The following is a 25,189-nucleotide window of genomic DNA, read 5'->3' on the forward strand; positions in this document are numbered from 1 at the left end:
TAAGTTAGTTTATATACAAGTTGATTTTGGAGAGGTATTATGACTTTTGTGCTCCGATCTCCTCTCTCCGACTTTCTCTCATATACTGAGATTCTGTTAGGCCATTTTCCAAAAAGAAAGCTCTTCTGTGATGGCCCTAGCAGGCCGGGAGCGGAGGTCTGAGAACCTGGTGCCTGGAGGGTGCCTGTAGCAGCGTCGGGGACTGGCCTTATCTCTCCGCAAGGAGTCGGCAGCCAACAGGAAATGATGAAATGTGCTGGGAGAATTCGGCTGGGAGCTGGAGGTCAGACATACCAGCAGGGTCGGAAGGAGGCAGGTACGGAAGCTGATCTGCAAAGTGAGGCAGTTGAAGCCGGCATTTGACAGAAAAACGTGAGTTGCTATTTAAAGCCTGTATTTCCTTGAAGGGAGACCTTTTTCAAAGCAGTTTTCATTGATTTTTTTTTTTTTTCCTGCGTGCTTGATTTAACAGAAATCTCGCCTTTTAAACACACTTAGTTTTAGAGCTTCTTGATGGAAATGTTCAACATTAACCGAACAGTGTGGAGGGTTTTTCCAAAATGCCTTGAGAAAATGTCAGAGTAAATGTTTGATTTCCTCGGTGAATCGACTTTGGCCTAAACAAATGAAAGATCTTGCTCTATAATTTTTACTCTGGTTTTAGAACTTATGTGCATGCTTCATTCCTAAATAGAGGAAATGAATCAGAAGCTCTGGCCCAGCGACGTACTTGTTTCTTACTGGGGAGCTAAGTGAGTTACTTGAGTTAACTATTAGTAGAGGGTTGCTTTCTTTTCCTGCTCTCAGGCATTATGTCTTTTACTGCTGCCATTTCCTTTCTTAACAGCCAAATCTAACCTGCAGACATGTAAATGGGACTCGGGAGAAACGGGACAAATTAGCTTCTCTGGTTGCCACTGACTGCTGTTCCATGGCGTCTGCTCCAGACTCCCAGAATTAGCATGCGGCTTGCTCCGCGGCCCCCTCTGCCTTCCTCCTCCGGCAGTTCTTTCTCCTTCCTCTCCGCAGCTGGCCCCGGTGCCCTCTGCTCCATCTGACTGCTGTCACTAGGCACTGCGCTTTTATTTTTAGTAGATACCAAAATGTAAAAGTTCTATTGTTCCAACAACCGAGCAGCCTCACATGCGTGTTTAATTGTTTCTTATCTGCTAGTCATATTCTGGAATTGAACATTTTGCCTCCCTTCCCTCCTTTGTGTTTATGCAGTGCTGTGCTTCTAATTAGAGGGCTGCTGCTTTTTTTTTTTTTTTTTTTTTTTTTTAAATCCCAGTACTTGAGCGATCCATTGTGAAGTGAATATACTTTTTGGATTACCTATTGCCGTGAACATTAGAAAGGCAGAGTCAGGGTCTTCCTTCTGTTCTCCAGAAATGCCATGCTGGTACAGTCTGTGCCACATAGAGAAGCGTATTTTCTTGCTAGGTCATTACTTTATATGATTTGTGGATTTCTGACACTTTTAGCGTCATGTTTTCCTATTTTTTTAGAAATTCCCCAAACATGTGATCTTTCTCTCAGACCTTAATGAGGTCCATAGGTTTTGCCCTCGCTGTTGTAATTTTGAGGAGCTCCTCAAATTTTCTTCACACTGTTATCTTACGGAATTCTAGATAAACTTTAAATGCTGTGTTTGTGAAAACAACAGAGAGGTATTGTAACTTAAGACTGAAACATGTCTTGCAGGGCTGAGATTTATGCCAGTAGTAAAAGTAAGGCCCCCCCCCTTTCTTTTTATACGTCGTTAGTCCTCTGTTTTGCCCAGCTATGTAATTCTGCTGTTCATTTGGTGGCATAGTTGGAAAGATGGGAACACAATAGTTGTAATGGCTCTTGCTGGCGGTATAGTCAGGCCCTTCTTCTTTGTTTTTTTTATTTTTGTTTTTTTGTTTTTTTAAACAAAGTAATTAAGACCTAGAGGTGACACACTGTCTTGGCTTGTCCAAGGTCACGTGGCTTGTTGATAGCTGAGTGAATTTAGACTGGCTTCTGGGTCACCAGCCTTTCTTCTCTCAGCTTTCTTCACATATTATCTCACAATTAACAGGCCCAGAAGTCTTTGAGAGTTTATGCTGTTGGTGTCATGTGGGCCTTCCTCATTTCCATCTCTGTTCAGGGCTCCTCTCCAGGGCAGCTTCTGGTGGTGCCCTTAGAACCTTCTCTAAGGCCTTGAGACAACTACTCCCGGTATGCCAGCTAGATCCTGGAGCCTAGATTGAGGTAAAGAGGTGAGAGAGAGAGAGAGAGAGAGAGAGAGAGTGTGTGTGTGTGTGTGTGTGTGTGTGTGTATGTGAATATGAGGGGAAGTAATAGTGGAAAACATGGGCCATTAATTTGAGTGAATGGATGAGTTGCAGCGGTCCCCTTTCCATGGCGGTTGCCGCAGAAGGCACTCTGCTCCTGTCTCACCAGCTTGGTCTAAATATATTTGCATCTTTCAGTTCGACCTTGATGCCAGGAGACAGTCTCGGTGCCTACTTCACATCTCCAGTGCTGGGAATCTGGCCTAAAGATTTTTCTCATTAGACTCTGTCATTAGTGAATCATAAGAAATTAATCTTTATGTGGACCAATGAAGCATATTGTTCTATTTTTTGTTAACTGAAAGAATCTGACAGGAAGTATTCTGAATTTGAAATGTGTGCCACTGGCCATCACAGTAGTAAGGGATTGCGATTTTCTTTCCTTCTTTTTCTTTTTAGCATGAAGCCTGTGCTGAGTTTCATACTCAGCCTTGTTTCTCATCAGAACTGCTCTGCAGTGGAGTCCTTAAGGGAGATCAGGGGAGAATGATTTTGCTTACTTGACAAGATGTTGTTGACGTAGCTAGCAGGCTAAAATGTCGAACTTCCCGAGTTGGAATAGCAGGCTAAAATGTCGAACTTCCCGAGTTGGAATTCGGTCTTTGTTTTCAGTATCGGTAGGCTAGTGGAGCAGGATAAATGGAGTCCAGAGCAGCTTGGGGACGGCAAAGTGACCTCTTTATGGTTCTTTTCCACCATGAACTGACGCACAAGGCAAAAAATAGCACAGGGCACAGTGCTGAATACCTGTTGACCCGGAAAGCAGAAATGTTTTGTTAATTCACCGCCTGTTGAGTGTGTTCAGCGCAGGCGCCCTGTGGTCTGGCCCGTACCGTGTGGGAAGAGTATTACACAGCAAGACCCTGAGGCCATGCAGACAAGCATCAGGGCCGCTGTGCAAAGAAGTCTTTGCATATTTAATGTTGTACTCCAAGACCTTACGGTTATTCTTAGGTGCATCCCGTCGACTGCTTAAGATTGAGGAGTGTGAGTTTGGGAAGGTAGATGTTGTCATGACGATGAAAACTCACAACAGGGCGCATGTGGGCTGTGATCGCCCCAGCGCTGACTCTGCTCTCACTGACGGCCGTGCAGCCTCCTGGTGAGGTCTGTGCTGATTTCCAGCCATGCACAGGCCACCACCTGGAGGCACGGTGCACCTGGACGATGGGTGGCCGGGTCGGTGGCTTGCTCGTCTGTGTCCGCGCGCGTCCGTACGGTGAGTTTGCCCACCTGGCAGAGTCTCTTGTCTGCCGAGTGTACCTCAGGTCTTGGACTTGGCCCCGGGGTCAGGATGAGGTTGAGTCCTTGCCGTGGAAGAGCTCCCAGGGCAGTGGGGTAGAGACTTCTAAACGCCAGCGCGACGAGTCTCCTTCTGGAGCTGTAGGACCTTCTCCTGCTGTGAAGAATGGGGGAGGTTGGGGAAAGACGTCACAGTCCGGTGTGGGTTTCAGAGAGAGGCCGGTCAGGCAGAAGAGGCGGCGGAAACCGTGTGTGCAGACGCAGGGAGATGGGAGAGAGTGTGCCCAACTCGGGGGCGCCCCGTGGCTGGATTGCAGCACCCAAGCTGCCTCTGATTTATCGGGCCCAAGCCATTCCTCTCCACCCTAACCCAGTTCTTCCTTCCGAGCTGTTTTTCTTTGTGATATTACCCCGTAGCCTGACTCCCAAATGAGGAATTAAAAAAATATATATTTTATTTATTTATTTGACAGAGAGATCACAAGTAGGCAGAGAGGCAGGCAGGAGAGAGGGGGGAAGCAGGCTCCCCGCTGAGCAGAGAGCCCAATGTGGGGCTCGATCCCAGGACCCTGAGATCATAACCCCAGCTGAAGGCAGAGGCTTAACCTACTGAGCCACCCAGGTGCCCCCCAAATGAGGAATTTTGAATCCCTGGCCTCCTCTGCCCCGCATTCCTACCTAGCATAATCCTTCATGGTGTCCTCTGTTTGTCAAGAACGTCACTGCTCTGTCCCGTCGCCTAAGCCCTTCTCCTGCTTCCTCTCTAACCTCTACAGCTGTGCCGCCCAGTATAGCCGCACTAAGCACATGTGGCTATTTATATAAACTTGAATGAAAAGTCAAGGAGATTAAAAAGACAGTTCCTCAGGGGTGCTAGCTGTAGTGCAAGTGTTCTGTAGCTGGTGGCTGGTCTGTAGGATGGCTCAGTTCCAGACGCTCGATGGTCTGTTCGCCATCCTCTGTCGGAGGAACTTTCCTTCTTGGACCGCGACCAGGTCCCTCCTCCTCCCAGAGGAGTCCACATCCCCAGTGTGGCCCTCCAGGGGCTTAGCCTGCTGGCCCCTGCTCGGCCTCGTGGTATTCAGCTCTTCCTCTCTCCTGGCCCCCCACCGGCACGTTCTTGATTCTTTCATACGTTTTTACCCTAGTGCCTGCTGCACTTTCCCCTCTGGAGTCTCCTTCCCTGCCTGAGCTTCCCTGCGCGGACCTGGTGCCGCCGGCTCTCTGCCGGGCTCTCTGCGCGGACCTGGTGCCGCCGGCTCTCTGGCTCTCTCCTGGGCTCTCTTCAGCTTGGTCTCACTTTCGCAGGTGCTCCAGGCACCCGTGATCACCCGGGGGTACTCGCCTCTGGGCTGCTTACCCTGTGGTGTCGTGGTTTGTCTCGCTCTGTGGCGGGCACAGTGGATAGGCTGCGGGCACAGATAGACTTAATTTCAAAACCAACCCTTTACTTGCCAGGTGGCTTTGGGCAAGATATTTAACTTCCTTGAGTTTCAGTGTCTTCTTCTGTGAAGTCAGTCTGCCGTTTTCCTCATGGGAGATGAAACCAAACGCACGGTAGCTGCCAGCCGTCGCCCCGCGTGTCAGTCCAGGAGCCTTCAGCCCTGCGGAGGCCACATCATCTACCAACAGTGACGGGGTTTTCTCTTCTGATTGTTGTACCTTTACTGACTTTTCTTACTGAGTTGGCTACTATCTCCAGTACAACTTGAATAGAGAAGGCAATAAGCAGCAGCCTTTTCTTGTTCCTGTGCTTTCTGTTTGCTGCAGTTCTGGGAAGTGTTTTGTTTTGTTTCGTTGGTTTTCTTTTGTTTCAGCTGAGTTCCATCATGCCCCCCACCTCCATTGCATTTGTTCTCTCTCTCTCTTTTAGTCTAGAAATTAAATCCTCTGTCTAGCCCGTTAGTGGTTATCCCCTGCAGGGTTTAACACATAACAAATCCAAAGTAATGTCTTTTCTCTCAGAAGGATTTAAAACATTTTAACTCCACACTCCTCCCAACTTATTCAGCGTTTCCTTTCTGAATTTTAGAATCCTACAAATTAGATACTATGTTTCATATAGTCAGTGCTGTTTATATATGTTAGTGTATTTATGTGTATATTTGCTTACCCTTTCTTCTTGTGCTTCAAGCTTTCCCTCTGAGATCATTTCTTTTTTTTTTTTTAAAGACATATTACCTTTTTTTTTTTTAAGATTTTATTTGTTTATTTGGCAGACAGATCACAAGTAGACAGAGAGGCAGGCAGAGAGAGAGGGAGGGAAACAGGCTGCCCGCTGAGCAGAGAGCCCGATGCGGGACTCGATCCCAGGACCCTGGGATCATGACCCGAGCCGAAGGCAGTGGCTTAACCCACTGAGCCACCCAGGTGCCCCTCTGAGATCATTTCTTTATCTTTTTCTTTTTCTTTCTTTCTTTCTTTCTTTCTTTTTTTTTTTTTTTTTTTTTGCCTGAGGTAGATGCTTTAGAATTTTCTTTTCTGTGATGTCTTTTTTGGGAGGCTGGTGGTGGTGGTATCTATTTTACGGGTTTGCAGATATCTAGTTCTTATTAAAAACTAGTTTTGCTGGGTATAGAATTCTGAGTTGGCAAATATTGTTGCTCAGCATGTAGAATATATCACTACAGTGTGTTCTGGCTTTCACTGCTGTTCTTAGTCCAGTTGTCATTCTTTGTGGTCTTTTCTCTCTGGTTGCCTCTACGATCTTTTCTGTGCCTTTGAGTTTCTACAGTTTTATTTTATCTTGGTGTGGCTCACTGTCTCTAAAATCTTGCTTGAGTTCATTGGGCTTCCTTAGTCTGTGGTTTAGTGTCTTTAGGCATGCTGAGAAATGGTCTTTAAAGATTGCTTCTTACCCATCCTTAATGTTACCTCCTTCTGGAAGTTTCTTAGATGTAAGTTAGGCTTCCCTGTTTTTCCCAAGTCTTTAGTCAATCTTTTATATTTTCTTTCTTTGTCTCTCTCTGTTACATCAGAGATAAAGAAGACTTATCTACTTATATTTCTTTAAATTTGCCTTTTTGATGTCTTTAGATTCCCTTATGATCATTTGGAGTATAATAAAATGATACAATTATATTTATTCAGCTTTTAACATTTTTCAGTGGTAGACTCATAAGATACCTGGTTTCTCTTGCTGCTGAGAACAGAAGTGTGTTCTGTCATAGTGCATGTTTGTGTCAGAGCCTAGCATGTTCCTTGACTCATTTGTTCCACACATGTTTATTTTGCTTCTATTGTGCATCAGTGCTGAGGATAGGGGGTGAACTTGACACAGTTCTTGTTCTTCAGGGGCTTGTGTTCTTGTGGGTGGTGAGAGACAGTATATAAATACGTAATTTGGCACGGGAGACTGAGTGTTACTTTAAAAAAAAAAGTAGAGTTTAGGGGCTGATGTGTCGGAGGAATGGGGACGGGTTGGGCTTTTTAAAGAAGGTGATATGTGAGCGGCTGTTTGATGATGTGAAGCAGCAAAGCCAGCAGACCCTGGGTGGGGGGTGTTCCTGGCAGAGGGGAAGCAGGCGTGAAGATAGGTCTGAGCTTGGTGTGTTTGGAGGCCCACGGGAAGGTCACCGCAGCTGGAGGAGCCAGGGATAGGGGTTGGAATGAGCTGGTCCTAGAGCTGGAACCTGGAGGCAGATCACATGGGACCTTGTGGGTCAGGGTGGGGAGTGTAGATTAGTGAGAAGCGTTTTCCAGCATGCTGAAAGACACAACTGTTGGCAAGTTTTAAGTTTGGTGGCTTGGCCCCAGGTAGCCGAAGCAGAGATGGTGTGAGGTGGCCACACTCTAGCTCTGTTTCAAGGTGGAGCTGATGGATGTAGGGTGTGAGGGAAGGAGAGGCGTCAGGGGTGGCATGGGGACATGTGCCCTAAGTGGCCACGTAGATGATGGAGCCCTTTACTGAAAGAGAAAGACTGGGTAGGAGACTGTCTCGGGGATGGAGGAGCCAGAGCTGAGTTTTGGGCAGTGCGTCAGAGAGGCCCATCGGGTGCCAAGGAGTTGGTGCTGAGCCAGTGCTTGGGGCTGTGCTGGACTCTGCAGTGCAGAAGGGAGTTCTGTGCTGGGGAAGTCAAGTCAGGAGGCATCAGTGGGGGACTGGTGTTGAAAGTCACAGTGGGGGACTGGTGTTGAAAGTCACAGGAAGGAGAATTCACCTAGAAACTGGCATGCAGAGAAGATGGAAGGGCCCAGAAGCCTGGACCCTGTGGCCTTTCCAGCAGTGAAGGTGCTGCCGGGTGCTTCGCAGGACAGGGCTGGAAGGTGTGTGGGCACTTGAACTGAGTGAATGTAAGTGATACACAGGCCAATTAGCAGTCACTTGAAGATAAGGGTCGTGGATTTCTTTACCAGAAATCTTAGGTTTCATGCTTATGGACATTACAAAGGTGCCTAGGGCCCTTACCTTATTTCCTTTTGAATTTTCAAAAGTTTGAATTTCAGAATTTTCGAAAGACCCAACCGGTATTCTTAGGGTGGAAAAATTAAGAAATACAGATATGCAAAAAGAAAACTCCCAAACTCACATAATCCACCATCCAGAGAGGGTGAGTAAATGTTAACATTTATTCAAGTATTTCCTCAGATGTCTCCTCCTCGGGAAGACCTTTGTTGACCACCATCCTGTCTATAGTAGACCCCAACACTCTGTCCCCCACTGGCTTTGTGTCCCAGCCCAGCCCTCAACACCGCCTGCAGCGACATTCTCTCCTGGTCTGTCTGCAAGTCCTCTGGTCCCTGGAGCATCAGAAGCCCTCGCTCGGTACGCTTTGCTGAATGAAGCAGTTTACATTTTGGTTCATAGCCTTCTGGACTATTTCTCTGTGTAACCACCCACTTTTAAATCTTTATTATTATTATTATTTTTAAAGATTTTATTTATTTGTTTATTTGACAGAGAGAGAGAGAGAGAGAGAGAGAATACAAGCAGAGGGAGTGGGAGAGGGAAAAGCAGGCTTCCTGCTAAGCAGGGAGCCTGATGTGGGGTCAGTCCCAGGACCCTGGGACCATGACCCAAGCCTAAGATGGACGCCTTAAGACTGAGCCACCCCAGTGACCCTCTTAAACCTGTATTTTTAAGTAACCTATAGTAGTCAGTGATTTAGACCTCAGGGGCTACAGCAGAGCCGCCTGTGCCCTTGGGAGCATTGGGTGCTGTCCTCGCTCTATGTCCAGCCTCTCTGAGCAGCTCCTGAGCCTGGGCCGTGGCCGGAACACCTCATCCTCACTGTCACCTGGCCGCAGGCCTCAGATCTCCCCCTTCCTCTTGGAAACTGCAGTCCTGCTTGCCCCTCCTCCATTATCCTCCATCCTCTCTCCTTCCTGTCCCCTGATCAGGTGTGATCTTGTCTTCTCTTTCTGGCTGTACCGTGAATTCCTGGGTTGTAGGGCTGAGTCTTCTTAGGGATGTATTTGCTCCCTTTCCCGAGCTCTTAGCTAGGTTTCTGGCATTCAGAAAGTGAATGTTTTAAAAAGAAAAAAAGAATTAAAAAGTGGGAAATAAAAAATAAATTTTAAAAAAGAAAGTCAATGTTTTTAGAAGATTGGAATCAATAAATATACATAACATTATAAAATATTTTGACTTAATACAATTTTACTGAGTTTATCAGAATAAATTATATATTTTATTAAAAATGCTTAAACATTTGGAACACGGTCTATTTCTTGAGCTAGCCAAACTGAGAAATGTTTTATTAAGGATAGAGCCTTGAAAGTCCTTTTGGAAACTCCCTTTGTCTTTATCTGTGCCAGCTCCAAAGTGTGTAATCAGTTGTTCCTTATAATCCTGGGGCAGCAGCCCTTTCTGCCCATGGGTCCTGACCCCACGGTTTAATGAGACCATCTTTTAGGATTTAAAAAAATAAATAAATAAGGAGAGGCTCTTTCTGTGTCTGTGAGAGAGAGAGAGAGAGTGAGAGAGAGGGAGTGTGTGTGTGCATGGACACATGCTTGGGCATATAGGGTGTGTGTGTTTGTGTGTGGAGTATCTGTGCACGTGTGTGTGTGTGCACGTGCACGCATGTATGTGTGCTTGGTAGTATAAATTGAAGTTAAGATAGCAACCAAGGCATTTTCTTTAGAGCTTTTCAGATAATGCTTATTATATATGGTAATTAGGAATTTTATCATAAATGGAAATTATTCTTTGTAATATTGTAACTGGAAATGTTTATCAGGTAGCATCAGGAAAAAAGATATGTAAGAGGCTTGGTTTCTGTTTTGTGTTCTTGGCGTTTTCTGTGTGTAAGTTCTGCTTACTCCAGTGACATCTGCCCTGTGGGCCCGAGAGACGGAAGGAGTTGGACTAGAGACAGCCAGGTAGAGTTGAACGCTTCCTGCGTGCCTAGTGAATGCAGGTGCTCACATCTAATGTGTCGTTTATTTTCTTTCTTTTTTTTTTTTTTTTTAAGATTTTATTTATTTATTTGACAGAGAGAGATCACAAGTAGGCAGAGAGACAGGCAGAGAGAGAGGAGGAAGCAGGCTCCCCGCTGAGCAGAGAGCCCGATGCGGGGCTCGATCCCAGGACTCTGGGATCACGACCTGAGCTGAAGTCAGAGGCTTTAACCCGCTGAGCCACCCAGGCGCCCCTGTGTCGTTTATTTTCATTTTATTTTATTTTATTTTATTTTATTTTATTTTTAAGTAGGCTGCCACCCAGTGTGGAGCCCAGCACAGGGCTTGAGCTCATGACCCCGAGGTCAAGGCCTGAGCTGAGATCAAGAGTCGGACGCTTAACCAACTGAGCCACGCAGGCTTAAATGCCCCCAGTATGTCATTTAAGTGTCTCATAATGTCCCAGGAAATAGGTTGGCCATGTTTGTCGCCATTTTACACATAAAAAGACTGAGGTTTAGGAGGTAAAATTTGCACCTGTCATAGCTAGTACAAACCTGCTCTTTCTCCCTGTTTAGAGGGAACTTTAGTTACTAATTCTGTGTTTGGTTGTAGCTCAGTAGTTCTAGATTGTTCCTTGATAAGTGGGTTCCCTATTCATTTTTCCAAATTACTGGGATGACCTTCATGTTATGTGAACTTCTTAAGAAATAAAATCACTGTCAAGTTAAAACTCCATTGTCTGTTGTCACACCAGGTCTACACTGGCCCTGTAACTTTCTCCCGAGCTGAAGGCTTTGGCTTGTGCTTGTACATTTGAATGAAACGGAAGACTGTCTTGAGAAAGTGGCACCATAGTTGAGTGCATAGTACTTAAAAATCAAATTCTTTTGTGGTTTGCATGACTTTTTTTTTTTTTTTTTTTTTTTTAAACTTCAAAGGCACTGGCCACAACAACACTGCTTGAGAAGTATTTGAGTAGTTTGCTTCCTGACGGCTCTGAGGAGCGTGCTGTCTCACCGGTGCTTTCCCGCCCGTGCTCACATCCGTACGAGCTGCTTTCTGTTGCGAGGAGAGCAGCGGCGCGGAGCAGATGTCACCCTTCCTGCTGTGTAATGAGTGACACAGGCAGGCGACCTGGAGGGCGTGCCCTTCGGCACCCCACCAGTCTTTGGCAGTTATCTCTCCCTCCTTGAAAGCCACAGCCGCTTTGGGGCTTGGCCTCAGAGCCTGGCTGCCCTTGGGCTGCAGTTTATGGCCCTTCTCTTTGCCACTCAGTGTCCTCCACCTGGAATGCCCTTCCCTACCTCTCCGGGGCTGAGTCCCCACTAAACATCAGCCCTGTGCACCCTGTCCACACCCTCCTGTGTGGTCCCACTGCGCTTTGTGCAGAATTCTGTCCTGGGGCTTGGCCCTGGGATGGGGACTAAGTGTCCGTCACGCCTGTGAGAAGGCAGATGACTCCGTGGTCGTGTCTGAAGGCTTTGCGGCTGACCCCTAGCCCCTTCACGCCAGCAGCTTGCTGTCATCGAAGGCCCCTGTGCTGGCTCTGTGCCAGGTCTCAGACAAAGGCCATTTGAAACTCACAACCTCGAAGGCAGATTGGATTCCATGTCACAGAGAAACAGTATCAATCACAGACCTCTTCAGCATTTTGCCAGCGGTGACTGGGCCATTCTGGGGTCCTGCCAGTGCGTCTCGTGTAGAATCCTAGACGCGGACTTCCGAGGCCTTCTAGATGGATGCGTCCGGGTATGCCGCGTGCTTCCCTCCTGCTGTCCTCGGTGTGCGGGTGGGCTGCGGCCCCTCCGGAGGGCGGGCGGTGTGCTCAGTCTGACCCGGAGGGAGGGGGGACCGAGTGCTACCACTCTGCACAGGAAAAGAGGCCGCGGGGAACTGCCCACAGAGGCCCTTTGTGTGACAGGAAGTCCTTGCAGAAGGGGCTGCTCAAAGTGGAGGGGTTAAAAGAAGTTGAAGTGCTTGACCTGAGGCCACTCTGACTCATGCGTGTTGTTAATAATGCCCTTTGTTGGATCTTGGGAACCTGCTCCAGCAGACGTCCGCGGCAGCCTCGCAACCGCCCGCTCCCGGCCATCGGAGTCCCTCTCCCTCTCTTTCCCTGTCGTGCCTGTCCTTGGTGAATGCCCCCGTTTTCTTGCCTGGACAAAAAGACAGCCTCCTGACCCATTCTGTATTTTTTCCTTCTGCTTTTGCCAGAAGACACTTTCTGGCTGACCTGGGCCTACGTGACTTTTCTTTTTTAGGGTTTAAGTACCTCTCTTGAGTTTCAAAACTTGCAGCTCAAGGAAGAAGTTTCCCACTGGGCAAGTGCTTCTGATCCAGCGATGGAATGGAATTTTCAGGAGTGTTTGATGTAGGTCATCAAGGACTGGCCCGGGGAGAGTGGGGCTGCGCTCTCAGAGAATCTCGGGGGTAAAGAGCAGCAGTGAAGGTGCCTCAGCCAACAGCCCAGCTCTCTGGAGCTTCATCGCACGCATCTCTTGTGTCTGTGGCCCTCTGTTTTTTGTCAGGTGCTGCCGCCAGGCGGCAGGGACCCCCTGAAGTGAGCGGGGAGGTGGTGGCGGTGAGGAGCCGCTGTGTCCTCCTGAGCTCCCCAGACGACACCAGCGCAGTGTGAGAGGAGCCGCAGGCTTCCAGGAGGGTGTGTGTCTGCACGTGCGTGTGCACCTGTGTGCAAATACTTGTGCGTGTGTCAGGGCACTCCCGCTAGTGTCAGGGCGTTCTAAGATTCTGTGGTAGTAACACCACTTCTGTTGTGGGCAGGCGGGTTTTACCTATGGCACAGCTGGGCTCTTTGCTGGGTTGACATGGGGGCAAATCGTGAGTTTGTTCTCTAGTTCCCTAAAGTGAGTCTCTCTGGAACGTGACTGCCTGGGCAGTTGGTCCAGAATGCTTACCTCCGTGAGGAGGAAGCCATGTCTGTTGAATGTGTTCAATCCTGCGTAATAGGTACTTTCTTGAGATTGTGGTGACCATAAGTCATAACTCTTTTCCACATTTGGAGGGGTAGAACTTTGAAACTGCAAATACCCTTATCTTATGGACCCTTATCTTAAAGACCCTATGCCTGACCCCACACTGTGGAGAAGGGAGAAGTGAGTGTGAGGAGGGTAGGAGTGGGATAGAGCCACAAATGACTATACCCCCTCCCCAGTACTGGGGTGCTCCCTGGGGCAGGTGACTTGGTGGCTCACCCTTTCTTTGACCACACTTGAAATGAGCCTCCTGCAGACCTGATGTGTGAGGGGCCACGTGTGGAATGGCCCAGAGTGTGGTAGGCACACAGCATGTCACTCCCATCCCCAGGTCAAGAGCCAAGGAGGGACCTGTGACGTGTGCCAAGGTCTGGCGCAGGGTGTCCCCTGCCCTGACAAGTCTTCAGGCTTTAATCTTTCTCCATTCTTCACCCTTGGACTGCCATGGACTTGGTGCGCTTGTACTTCTGGATGCCCCGCCCTGGACTGTAATAGGTATATGACTTAAAGTCCTCTGCTACGTACGCACACTCAGTGCAGATGTTTACTCTCACGCTGCAGGTTGTCAGCTGTGGCGGAATGAGCACGGTGTGACTGGAACATGGTGGGAATGGGGAGGCGCGAGGGGGCAGTCGTTGGAGCTGGAAGGCCCTGCTGGCGAGGCTAAGAAGTCTTGGGGAGATTCCAAGTTGAAGTGTAACCTAATCTTCCAAAAGACATGTCAGCCACCATGGCAACATCGTGGAGGATGAAAGGAAGAGGGACCGGACCTGTGTGCTGTTGGTGGCCTAGGCAGGAGAGGGTGGTGGCCTTACTGAAGGGAGCCGTTGTTATGGGGCTGGGTGAGGCAGGAGGATTTGGGATGGACTCTGCTGTCAGGTCGTGGAAACTGCTTACGCGTGGTGGGGTCAGTAGGGTGTTGGGTGTGGGAAGAAAAGGAGTTTCTAGTCTGTGCTGCTGGGTGAATGGTGGGGGCCATTTCCCCTGATGTGGGAAACCCAAGGGCTGGGGTGGGCTTAGGGAAGGTAGGAAGTGATTTGCAGGGACTGTGTGACAGCCTAGCGGAGGTGTCCAGAAGGCAGTCGGATGCGTGGGTCTGGACTTTTTGGCCAGAGATGCAGATCGGGGGACATGAGGTGAAAGGAGGATGTGCTGCTTGCCCGGGGACAGCGCGCTACGGGAGAGTGGGTCCAGGGACAGCGCGCTACGGGAGTGGGTCCGGGGACAGCGTGCTACGGGAGTGGGGCCCAGGGACAGCGCGCTACGGGAGTGGGTCCAGGGACAGCGCGCTACGGGAGAGTGGGTCCGGGGACAGCGCGCTACGGGAGTGGGCCCGGGGACAGCGCGCTACGGGAGAGTGGGTCCAGGGACAGCGCGCTACGGGAGTGGGTCCGGGGACAGCGTGCTACGGGAGTGGGGCCCAGGGACAGCGCGCTACGGGAGTGGGTCCAGGGACAGCGCGCTACGGGAGAGTGGGTCCGGGGACAGCGCGCTACGGGAGTGGGTCCGGGGACAGCGCGCTACGGGAGTGGGGCCCAGGGACAGCGCGCTACGGGAGTGGGTCCAGGGACAGCGCGCTACGGGAGAGTGGGTCCAGGGACAGCGCGCTACGGGAGTGGGTCCAGGGACAGCGCGCTACGGGAGTGGGTCCAGGGACAGCGCGCTACGGGAGTGGGTCCAGGGACAGCGCGCTACGGGAGTGGGTCCAGGGACAGCGCGCTACGGGAGAGTGGGCCCGGGGACAGCACGCTACGGGAGTGGGGTCCAGGTCCGGGGACAGCGCGCTACGGGAGTGGGGTCCAGGGACAGCGCGCTACGAGAGTGGGCCCGGGGACAGCGCGCTACGGGAGTGGGGCCCGGGGACAGCGCGCTACGGGAGTGGGCCCGGGGACAGCGCGCTACGGGAGAGTGGGCTCCGGGACAGCGCGCTACGGGAGAGTGGGCCCGGGGACAGCGCGCTACGGGAGAGTGGGCTCCGGGACAGCGCGCTACGGGAGAGTGGGGCCCGGGGACAGCGCGCTACGGGAGAGTGGGCCCAGGGACAGAGCGCTACGGGAGAGTGGGCCCGGGGACAGCGCGCTACGGGAGAGTGGGCCCGGGGACAGCGTGCTATGAGAGTGGGGCCTGGGGACAGCGCACTACTGGAGAGTGGGCCCCGGGACAGCGCGCTACGGGAGTGGGACCTCGGGACAGCGTGCTACTGGAAAGTGGGGCCTGGGTCGGAATCCTGAGGATTGCCAACATCTAAGACCTGGGCAGAAGAGCGGGAGAAAAAGCAGGAGGGACAGTGTGATTGTCAGAGGAGGGCATGGGGGTGGTGGTGGGTAGGGAGGAGGGGGCAGGGGCACTGAGAAGACCTGGAACTGCTGTGGGTTTGCACTCGGAGCCTGGGAAGTATCTGCAGCGTGGCACCAGGTGGTCTTGCTTTGTAACGTGGTCGGCTTCGTCAGAGACGGAGAGGAAGCTGCAGGCGGTGAGCCGAGTGGTCAGCTCTGGTAGGAAGCTTGGCTGTGAGGGGTGGATGGGTGGGGCGAGTCCCTGTGACGGGGGAGGAAGCGGGATGAGGGGCCAGCCTCCGACAGGGGTGTGTGTGGCGAGGCCAGCTTGTGGGCGCGGAGGCCTCTTGAGTGGCGGCAAGAAGCAGACGGGGTTCTGAATGCCCGCCCGTGTTCTGTGAGAGGGAAGGGGGATGGTCGGAGAGCAGGTGTGCAGGAGCCTTTGGGGGAGAGCTGGGGAGAGCCAGTGAGGGGGACCCCCCGCCACCCCTAAGAGGTGGCCTTCTCCGCAGCATCCAGCAGAGCGTTCGTAACTGTGGCGGAGGCAGTGTGTGGGGCAGAGGGTGGTGTTTTCACCAGGCAGGTGTGATGCTGCTGGTCCCCATGGTGCCATGAGGGTAAGAGGGGTGAAGACGGGGCGCCGGGCAGCCCGGGACGGAGGAGAGAGGAGGTGTGGCAATGAGGAGGGTTTGTCTCATGAAAGACAACTCAGTATTACTGCCCCTTCAATTTCTGTTGACCTTTGCCATTCATAGGAATACTAGCCCCAAGGAAGAAGCATGATTTTTATAGTTACCGAAGGAGGTTCTGTGGTTACAAATGGGAATCGATTGAAAGTAAATGCTGGGGAGCAAACAGTGAGGAGGTGTCCGGGTGTCTGAGTGAGGGAAGCTTTGTTGTGTGTCCACTGCTCTGTTGGGTGCCTTGATACCTAGTGAGGCTTTTGAACAACCTTCCGGGGGCCCAGCCTTGTCTCTCCCTCTACACATCACTGGCAGGTGGTCTGCCAGCCTCACCTTGAACTTCAGGGACAACACTTACTGAGGATTCCTTCCCGGTATCGCAAAGCTTGAATTTTAGTGAGTTTTTCTTTGTGTAAAGTCATGACCCATTCCCTTGAAACATGAACCCATGTTTGTTGGGTGAAGGAGGAATATGATGTCTCAGTCCCCAGTACAAATACATGCCCCTTAAAACGCACATGCCGAAGTTGTTTCACAGAAAGAAGGAGCACTCAGCTCCATCACCACGAGGTCTCCTCCAACCTGTCACCCGACTTGATGATTTGTTGGTTGAGACATTCAGTCACTTGGCAAATATTTGAGCATCTACTTCATGCTAAGTACTGGGGATACAAAGATGAAAACCCGTAATTCTTGCCTTTAAAGTTTATGTGTCATAAATGTCTCTGTGCTGTTTTACTCAGCTTTTTCACTTGGCCCACATTTGAACATAAAATGATTTACCTATTTGTCCTTTAAAATGACTATGTGGTGTCTGCTGTGTCCATTCGCCATTGTTTTCTCAGTTGTTGAGCATTGACTTGTCTCTAGTCCTTGCTGTTATAAATATCACTGGGATGAACATTTTGTTCAAGCTATTTTTTCCTTTGAGTTTATTTGCTTGGGGCATATTCCCCAGGGTGGGACTGCCGGGCCAGAGGTTGATAACTCTCTTGTTCTGTATTTCCAGATTTTTCCATGAAGCCTATCAGCAATGTTAGAGTACATTGTATTTTGCTATAGCCCCACCCAAACTGGCATTACCCTTCTAATTTTTCATATTTTTACAAGTTATTTCCATTTTTAAAGGAAGCCGTGCTTTTCCCCGCCACCCGTTAATTTGTTGTGTCGGATTGGCTAAGTTATGCAGCAGTAACAAGCGACCCCCAAATCTGAGGCGTAACATAATACACATGTCTTACACTCTCTCTGCATGTCCCTCTCCGCATGTGGGGTGTTGGGGGTGCAGTTCTACACAGTCCCATCGGGGCCAGGCCGATTCAAAAGGCTTCCCTTTCCTGTAGCTGTGAGGTGATCCTTCCCAAAGGATGACAGGCGGAAAAGAAAGGGCCAGGTGCTTTGAACAAGGCTTTTCACTAGGAGAGTGGCCTGGCTTAGCAGATGGAACTTCTGTGAGCATTCCTGAGATGCCCCAGCCATCTTTTCTCCTGTGTGTGCATCTCTGGCAACTTCTTTGTGCAGTGGGTTAGGATCCTTGGTCTTCATATGAGTCCTTAATATATTCTGAGTAATAAGATCTTTATCAGTTGTGTTGAACCCATTTTTCTTTCTTTGCTTTTCACATTACATTTTATTGTGCAGAGGTTTGTCATTACATAAGTCTTGGGCACATCCATCTTTTTCTGTCTTTTGTTTCTTTAATATCACAAGTTTATAATTTTCTTTTCTTTCTTTTCTTCTTTTTTAAGTAGGCTGTAGGCCCATTGCGGGGCTTGAACTCGTGATTCTGACAGTAAGGGTCGCATGTTTTACTAACTGAGCCAGCTAGGTGCCCCTACAAGCTTATCATTTTCTTAAAGCCAGAGAATAAACTATTTCTTTGAGTTGCTTAAAATAGATTTTTATTTGCCTCCGAACGAGACTTTACCTCCTACCACTATATAACGTCAGGTGGTTTTAATCTAAGTTAACTTTGGTCTCTGGTGATACCTGTTTGTTCTGCAACATGGAAGAAATGAGACCACAACAGTGCAACACCTCTTCCTGATAAAAACACGCAACAGAGTAGCACTAGAAGGGAGCTTCATTGGCATGATAAAGGGCATGAATGAGAACCCACTGGGTTGGAAAAGGAAAGACCAAAAGGACAAGGATGTCCGCTCTCTGTTCACACTGCCCTGGAGGCTCTACCCAGAGCAGTGAAGCAGGAAAAGGAAATGAAAGGCATATAAATTGGAAAGAAAAAATATAACTATCTCTGTTTGCAGATAGCATGTCCTTGTATATAGAAAACCCTAAGGAATTCACTAATCTGTTAGAACTAATATCTGTGTTCAACAGGATATTAAGATCAACATACAAAAACAATGGTATTGCTATACACTAGCAATGAGTAATCCAAAGGAGAACGAGACTCACTTACTGAAAACTGTAAAAAACATTGTTGAGAGAAATTAAAAGTGACCTAAGTAAATGGACAGCTATCCCCCTCCCATGGACTGAAAGACTTGATGTGGTTAAGATGGCACCACTCACTCCGCAAACTGATCTGCAGATTCAGCGTGAATCCTACCAAAAACCTCAACTATCTCCCCCCTTTATTTTGTTTGGTAGAAATTGACATGCTCATGCTAAAATTCTAATGGAAATGTAAGGTACCCAGAATAGTCAAAGTAACTTTGAAAAAAGCAGAACAAAATTGGAGGACTCACGCTTCCTAAGTTCAAAATTTTCTGCAAATATATAGTATTTAAGACAGCGTGGTATTGGCTTATGGAGTAGACATATAGATCAGTGGGATAGAATTGAGAGAACAGAGTACAACTTGTATATGGTCACTTGATTTTGGATGAGGGCACAAAGCCAGTTCAATGGGGGAAAGAACAGTCTTTCAACAAATAGTTCTGGGACAACTTGGTATCTACATATAAAAGAATGAATTTGGACCCCTGCTTTATACCAAATATAAAATTTAGCTCTAAGTGAGCCAGAGACGTCAGTGGAAGAGCTAAATCCGTAAAACTCTTGGAGGAAAGCAGGCACAGACCTTCCTCACTTTGGATTAGGCAACAGTTTCTGAAATATGACACCAAAACACAAGGGAGAAAGATAGATAAATTGGACTTTATCAAAATTAAAAACTTTTATGCTTCCAAGGATGCTATTAAGAGAATAAAAAGATAGCTCACAGAATAGAAGAAAATGTTGAAAAATCCTGTATCTGGTAAAGGACTTGCACCTAGAGCAAACATAAAAGAACTTGATTAAAACTCAGCAACAAGGGCACCTAAGTAGCTCAGTCAGTTAAGTGTCTGCTTTGGGCTCAGGTCACGATCCCAAGGGTTCTGGATTCCAGTCCCTCATCAGGCTCCCTGCTCAGCGGGGGAGCCTGCTTCTCCCTCTGAGCCACCCCCCCACCCCGCACCACCGGTGTACACACACCCTCTCACTTGTGAAAATAAATAAATAAAATCTTAAAAAAACAAGAAAACAAACAACACCCCCGCCCCAGCAATGAAAGGACAAATAACCCAATTAAAAACTGGGCAAAAGATCTGAACAGACACTTCTCTAAAGATGATATACAAATGGTCAAAAAGCATATTAGTTATTAGGGAAATGCCAGTCAAAACCACACTGGGGTATTACCTCACCCCTGCTGGGATGGCTGTGATCAGAAAGGGCAGCCACTGACTAGCGCCGGTGAGGATGTGGAAACATCGGAACCCCACCCACTGCTGGGGGGTGTAAGGCAGTGCAGCTGCCTTGCCGAACAGTCTGGCTGACTGGGGGAAATAACTTTGGAAATGGTTTTTCAGAAAGCTGGGAGTTGCAATTCCACTCCTAGGTATCTCCCTGAAAGAAATGAAGACATGTCCACGCAACGGGTTGTGCGTAAACGCTCACAGCAGCATTTATAATAGCCCCAAAGTGGAAATGACCCCAATGCCCATCAGCTTGGTCCTGGATAAACACGGTGTGCTCCAAACATATGACGGCACAGTATTTCGTGATAAAAAGGAACTCCGTCTGATAGGTGCTATGGCATGGGTGGCCTCGGAAGCATTGTGCTGAGTGAAAGAGGCCGGTCACGAGAGATCACACGCTGCAGGATTCCGCTGATGGGAAATGTCCAGAATAGGCAAATCCACAGAGATAGAAAGTAGGTGAGTGGTGGCCGGGGGGTAGACGTGTGGGGACGGGGTGACTGCCACAGGGTACAGAGTTTCTTTTTGGGGTGAGGAGATGTTCTAAAATGGACTGTAGTGATGGTTGCACAGCTCCGAACATACTAAAGAAAATCACTGTGTACTCTTTAAATGGGTGAATTGTGTGAATTGTATCTCAATTTAAAAAAATAGGAAAACAGCAGAATTTCAACTACTTAAAACCATTGCTGCTCCCACAACCTCTTCTGGCCAAATAATGTCATCCCTTTGTATGTTCTTGAGATGCGTTTGGGTCGTTCTCATTTGTATAAACAAAGTATTTTTCTGACCTTCCTAAGTTGTGGCTTCCAGATTAAACAGTGTGGGAGGCGGAGGCGGAGGCAGAGGCAGGCGTTGTCGGCAGAAGGGAAGGGACTGGGCGGAGAGAAGACAGGGGCTGGCAGGTGCCGGTCTCCAGGCCCTGCTCATCTCCCTGTGCTCAGCGTGGGGCTGACATTCTGGTGCCACCACGTCCTGCCACTGACCTTGGTGACTCCTCGCCTGTCCTCCCCCCTTCCCACATCTGTTCAAGGAGAAGTGGCAGTCGAAGAGTGGAAGAGGGCCTGCCGAGCTGTAGGCCCCCCTGCGCGGCACCTTTGTTCTCACCGCCAGGAGCCAGTGTCATCTGGTCAGCAAGCGCAGGCACATACGACCCTCTGCTGGGCAGGCTTCTGGACTTCAAGGTGAAGAAGATACGGCTTGCCCTTGAGCCGCTTGCAGTCTAATGATGATTGACGCCACAGTGCGTTTCCTTCCTTCCTTCTTGCATAGAAGATAAAAATCTGTTTTTGGAGTAAGCTGCTATCTGAATTACCAAGCAGTTAAGAAGGAATTTGAGTTTTTCTGCCAGCACTCCTTCTTTCCATTTGGTGCTGGTTTGACTGTGTCATAGATGACTGTGTAATAGGTAACATGTGTTGGGCTGATCACAGACGTCGGCCTCCTGGAGCCTAGTGGCCCCGGAGGAGCTCCCCTGCTGCAGCCTGCGCTCGGGCACGCGCCGGGGGCAAGAGTCCTGCTGGAGAAGTCTAGGGATCGTGTATGGTGGAGCATTCCCTGGTCTGCCCGCTTATCAAACGCCAGGCATCTGCAGAGGCCGAGAAAATATGCAAGCTCTAGGAAGTCAGGGGCTTATTTTGCTTGCTGTGGTCTCAGTCAGTCTCAAGACCTGTTTCTTGGTGAGCGAGGGGGTGAGTAGAGGGGCCGGCAGCCGGATGCAGTGACACCGTTTGTGCCGTGGTTGATGACAGTCCTTCTGGCTCCGAAGAGCCAGGCAGGTCTGGGAATGGGTCTCTCTCTTTTTATTTATTTATTTTTAAGATTTTATTTGTTTACTTGACAGAAATCACAAGCAGGCAGAGAGACAGGCAGAGAGAGAGGGAGGGAGCAGGCTCCCCTCTGAGCAGGGAGCCTGATGCGGGTCTCGATACCAGGACCCTGAGATCTTGACCTGAGCCGAAGGTAGAGGCTTTAACCCACTGAGCCACCCAGGTGCCCCGGGTCTCTCTTTTAGTAGGTGGGGAAGCTGAGGCTGTGCAGGTAAAAGCCACAGCGAGCACCGGAATTGGGGCTCTCGCACCATCATCCCGTCCCGTTCTTGTCCCACTCCAACCTGGACAGCGGAAGTGGCCCTGTTTCTCATCAGAGTGCCGCGCCCTGGGAGTGTATCCGGGCCCCGCGGCGGGTTGGCCCTGACGGGACGGTGGGGAGCGGAGGAGCTGGAGTCTGGCGAGGCCTGCTTGAAGTAATTTCTCTTTCCAGTCTTCGGCCTGTTCCTGTATGTTTTCTTGCACTGCTGTTTGTATTCTCACGTTAATATCAGACTTGCAAATGTGTCATTTTTGTCCTTTTTAAAGTAACTTTTTTATTTTTAAACCTGTGGAGCATCGAGTCAATATTTAGCTTTGGGAAATGTTGAGCGCGAGCCTCCGCGTTCCCAGGGTGCCCGCCTGCGGAGGGAGGCCTCACAAGTAGGACTGCAAGAAATCAGCCCCAGGCGCCGACCTGTCCGCTGACACGTTTCCACTGCGTAAGAAAAATGAGCTTAGGGGACACGGCTACATGCTCTTTGCTCCAGCTCCTCCTGAACTCGTGTGGGCGAACTCACAGCTGACAGGCGGGCCTGAGACCCGGTGACTTCGGGTCTTGCCTTCCTTTGCTGCCAGTTCTCCATAACCTGGGATTGTTTTTACTCAGAACAGGAAGAGCCAGAGGGGCTGAAAAGGACCAGGAAGGGGCGGCCATCTGTTTGTTTTCTTTGAGGGATTAGGATGTAGAAGACATCAGAGGTAAAACATAGTCATTTTAAGAGTTGCTAGAGGACTCCAGATACAGTATTTTGAAATACTAATGTCTCACATTGAAAAGTTTTTCTCCTCTAACTGCTCTCTCTGAAATAAATAGATCTTAAAAAAAAAGAAAAAAAAAAAGAAATGAGAAAGGATCACAGGTGAAGAAGGAAAGACTAGGAGGGAGGAGGTACAGGCTGCACTGGTATCCTTTCTCATTTCTTTCTTTCTTTTTTTTTTAAAGACCCGTTTATTTTAGAGCAGGAGGAGCAGAGGGAGGGAGAGAGCATCTGAAGGAGACTCTGCTGAGTGTGGAGCCCAGCGTGGGACTTGAACCCAGAACCCTGAGATCTTGACCTGAACTGAAACCAAGAGCCGTCTGATTAACCGATTGTGCCACCCAGGCGCCCCACACTGTCTCATTCCTTGAGCACTTGTTTTGGGCTATACACAGATAAAGGGGCAGAACCCTGCCCCCATGGAATTCCTCACGGAGTAGAAGGACATCTGTGAGCCTCACAGAAGGCACGTGACAGGAGTGGTGACTTTTAACTTGGAGATGGTGGCGCCTAAAGGACTCTGGGGAATTGCCACGTGGCCTCTTGGGGCCGCATGTGTCTGTACACCCTCTGCTCTCCTTGACACACAGTATATACTCGGGGAGCCCTTCCTAGAGGAAGAACTTCCTTATCCACTTCTGAAGCCTGCTCTGACAGAACAGCCGATTGTAAGATTTGAGTTCACTTCCTGTAAGATAATCGGAAAGGAAAGGTCAAGCCTTTTAACACCTCCTTGCATATTCCAAAGGTGGAAGCTTTATTAAGCATTTTTTGGCATCTGGGCTTTCCTTTCTTCTTCATGCCAGTTTTAAGAATAAAATAAACAAAAACACCTTTCTCTGGATCCATCAGAACCATCTCGGTTTTCACTCTTAGGCCTTAGGAATGCACTGCTGAGTATTTGCGATTCGTATCATCTGTTCCTTGGTGAGCCCAGGAAACAGTTTAGAAACTAAACCCCTAGTGCAGATGGAGAGTGAGGGATTTCAGGAGACCCTGCCTGTGCTTACCTGAAGTGACTGCTTGAGTGCTGCGGCGCGGCGCACGTCCAGCTTGCGTCAGAGGGTGTCAGTTCTTAGTGCTGTCGGTTTGAATCTAGCATTTAGCAAGATAATTTCGCTTTACTTTGCACAAGTGTGGGCAGGGGCTGGTGAGGACGTGATCTGGGGAAAGTCTGCTGGGTGAGAAGAGGGGAACCTTCTGGAAGTGGGGGTCCAGGACCACTTAAGCGGGGAGGAGAAGCTGCTCCGGCTTCGTGTCTGTACAGCCGGCCACAGACACTCTGGGACCCTCGTCAGTGCTGGGCTCTCCTGCCTCTTGGGGCTGCGTGGAGTCAGTGGGAAGGGCTTGGGGTCCGCGTCCCTGCTCCTTACCCACAGTGGGCCTCAGTCAAGTCTGGGTCGGTGGGGAGAGCCGAGCTCGGGAATTGCAGGGCGCAGTTGCTGCTGGCACATGGTCGTAGAATCACTGAGCCCGAGAACCTGGGCAGGAGGTCAGGGACGGATAGTGGTGGCATCGAAGCTGAAAGACCGAGGTCGTTTTGTTTTATGCTCAAGATTCTTCCAGAACTCCTGCGTCATCGCTTCTGTTGCTGTCTGCCTGGTGGCGGCCACTGTCCCCTCTCACCGGGCAGCGCTGCCATGGCTGTATGACCAGGCACGCCTTCCTGCCCTCCGACTCCAGCTTCCTTTTGCCACGTGCCTTTCCCCTGGAGGCCCTCAGGGTCTTCAGCTTTGTCTCAGATGTCCCCTGTTCAATGAGACCTTCTCTGGCCACTCCGCTTGAAAGTTCAGGCTCCTTTCTGCCTTCACCCTCTTCCCTTTTCCTCGCTGTGTTTCTCCACGCAGCAGCCACGCTGGCTTATTCTTTGTCAGTCACTTGCACTAGAATGTGACACCTGGAGGCTGGGGCTCTTCTTCCGCTGCATCCCCTGTCGGACTCCCCAGCACCAGAACGTAGTGCGACTGCACGTATTGAAAGAATGGAGAGCAGACAGTAGGTGGGTGGTATAAGGGATATATGCTAATTTAATGAAAAGTAAAACCCCCTTTTGATTGCTGCTTTTATTTAATAAAAAAAAGTCCTCTTCATTTCTCGTTTAGACACAAAATGCATAATACACATTTTCACTGCAGACTTTGAACCAGTGCCCCAGACGGGCCCGAATCCATCCTGAGCCCGCACTCCCAGGCTCCCCTTAGCATGTCCAAGTTTAAATAGAACTTGAAGATCACCTACTTTAGGAACAAGGAAACCGAGTCCAAGGAGTCTTATACTAAGTGCAAGGTCATTCTGCTCCAGCTTCAGATGTGCCCCAGAGCCAGGAAAGGGAACCAGCATTTATTTTCCGGTACAGAGGAGACAGGCACGTCCTTGCATCCGCTCAGCTAATCGTCATTCAGAAGCCCGCACGGTGCTCCTCCTCATCCCCATTTTATGAGTGTGTCGGAGGCACAGAGCAGTAATGTGATTTAATGAGGCACATGGCTAATAAGACTCAGATGGCTGGGTTAGTCCCTTTCCCAGCCAGTGCTCGTGGGGACATCCCTGGAGCCCCGCCTGGGTGGCACAGGGAATCTCCTCCTTGGCGCTGGCGGCGAGCGTGTAGAGCGTGCTTTCCAGATGTGTTTGATGCTGCTGTTGGTCGGTCACCTGTGTTTCCACTGGCTCAGTGTGTTCCAGCTGTCCTGCCGGGAGCATGTTCTCAGGTTGACTTTTGTCTCTGTGGGCAACACTTTCTCCTACTCAAAGCTAGTGTGTGTGTTTGAGTGGTT

At 49.6% G+C, this 25,189-nt stretch overlaps 1 protein-coding gene across 7 annotated transcripts in view; it reads left to right on the forward strand.

The window, feature by feature from the left end:
* Nucleotides 1–25,189, forward strand: part of PACSIN2 (protein kinase C and casein kinase substrate in neurons 2) — a 134,917-nt gene that overhangs the window by 49,527 nt on the left and 60,201 nt on the right. Inside the window, exon 1 of one of the 7 annotated variants that reach the window (XM_032346038.1) lies at nucleotides 242–372. The exons of 4 other annotated variants lie outside the window; for them this stretch is intronic. The gene's annotated coding sequence lies outside the window, so the exon portion shown is untranslated. Of the gene's footprint in view, nucleotides 1–241; nucleotides 373–8,025; nucleotides 8,329–13,232; nucleotides 13,397–25,189 lie in introns of those variants that run through there. 2 more of the 7 variants (XM_032346035.1, XM_032346034.1) reach the window with 2 other exon arrangements.

The sequence above is a fragment of the Mustela erminea genome, chromosome 6 (assembly GCF_009829155.1).
Source record: "Mustela erminea isolate mMusErm1 chromosome 6, mMusErm1.Pri, whole genome shotgun sequence".
Lineage (NCBI taxonomy): Eukaryota > Metazoa > Chordata > Mammalia > Carnivora > Mustelidae > Mustela > Mustela erminea.